Consider the following 1104-nt stretch of genomic DNA (forward strand, 5'->3'; position numbering starts at 1 on the left):
TGTGCCAGAAAATATCGATGCCGTACGTGAACTGATAATGCATGACCGTCAGGTAACATACCTTCAGATAGAGGCATGCCTATGCATTTCTCCCACCAGCATACATTCGATATTGCATGAACACCTGGCCGTAAAAAAGGTTTGTTCTCGTTGAACCCCGCACAATTTGACAATCGCTCCAAAAAAGGCTCGTGTGGATTGGTGTAAAGAAATGCTGAAAAAAGAGGTTTATAAGATGCTTCAAAAGACGTTTATAAGATCGTCACAGGTGACGAATCATGGATCTATACCTATGAGCCCGAAACAAAACAGCAATCGACAAAACAAAAAGAAAAAAAAAACATTTTCGTTGATAAATATGCCTATTTACGTTATTATGCCAGAAATAGAAATATATATAGCAACCTACGTATTATATAAAAGCATTAAAAAGCACTTCTAATCGAATATTTTTGTTGTTCATTACTTGAATTAAAAGTAAAAGTAATATATCCTTTCTTTGGCGTAGCCTTCATAACCAAATACTGATATTTAACATCCGATAAGTACTATTGTTTCCAAAAATATTCAAGAAAATAGAATCGGTTTATAGGATGATCCTTCTACAAGTTTATTTCTTAAAATCCTTCTATGGGTTTGTTATTTAAACCTTTAGTTACAAAAATTTTACCCACAATTTTGTTCGTTCTTGGGCTGTCAAGATTCGCTTGTTGATCAGAAACATATTAGGTCATGATATGGAGAACTACATTTACAGGAAATGCATAATATTTTATTTTATTTTATTTTATTTTATTTTATTTTATTTTATTTTATTTTATGTTATTTTTTTCTGTTACAACACGGTTTTAGACCCGGCAGGGCAACTTTAAATGCTATCAGATGTCATAAATACCAGCGAATAGTTTTGCTGGCGACTTAAAGTAGACGTCCGAAACGCCTTCAACAATGGATATGAGTGGATATGTTCCACGGTCTAGAAAAAAGTTTTTGAATACCTCAGAGCAGCGGTAGTAATAGAAAACTGTTGTACTAAAATTGAGATGAATCACAACGAATAGCGATTACGTCAGGAGTATTACGAGCTTCCATTTTAGGTCGGGA

The sequence above is a fragment of the Bactrocera tryoni genome, unplaced genomic scaffold (assembly GCF_016617805.1).
Source record: "Bactrocera tryoni isolate S06 unplaced genomic scaffold, CSIRO_BtryS06_freeze2 scaffold_374, whole genome shotgun sequence".
In the NCBI taxonomy this organism is placed as follows: Eukaryota; Metazoa; Arthropoda; class Insecta; order Diptera; family Tephritidae; genus Bactrocera; species Bactrocera tryoni.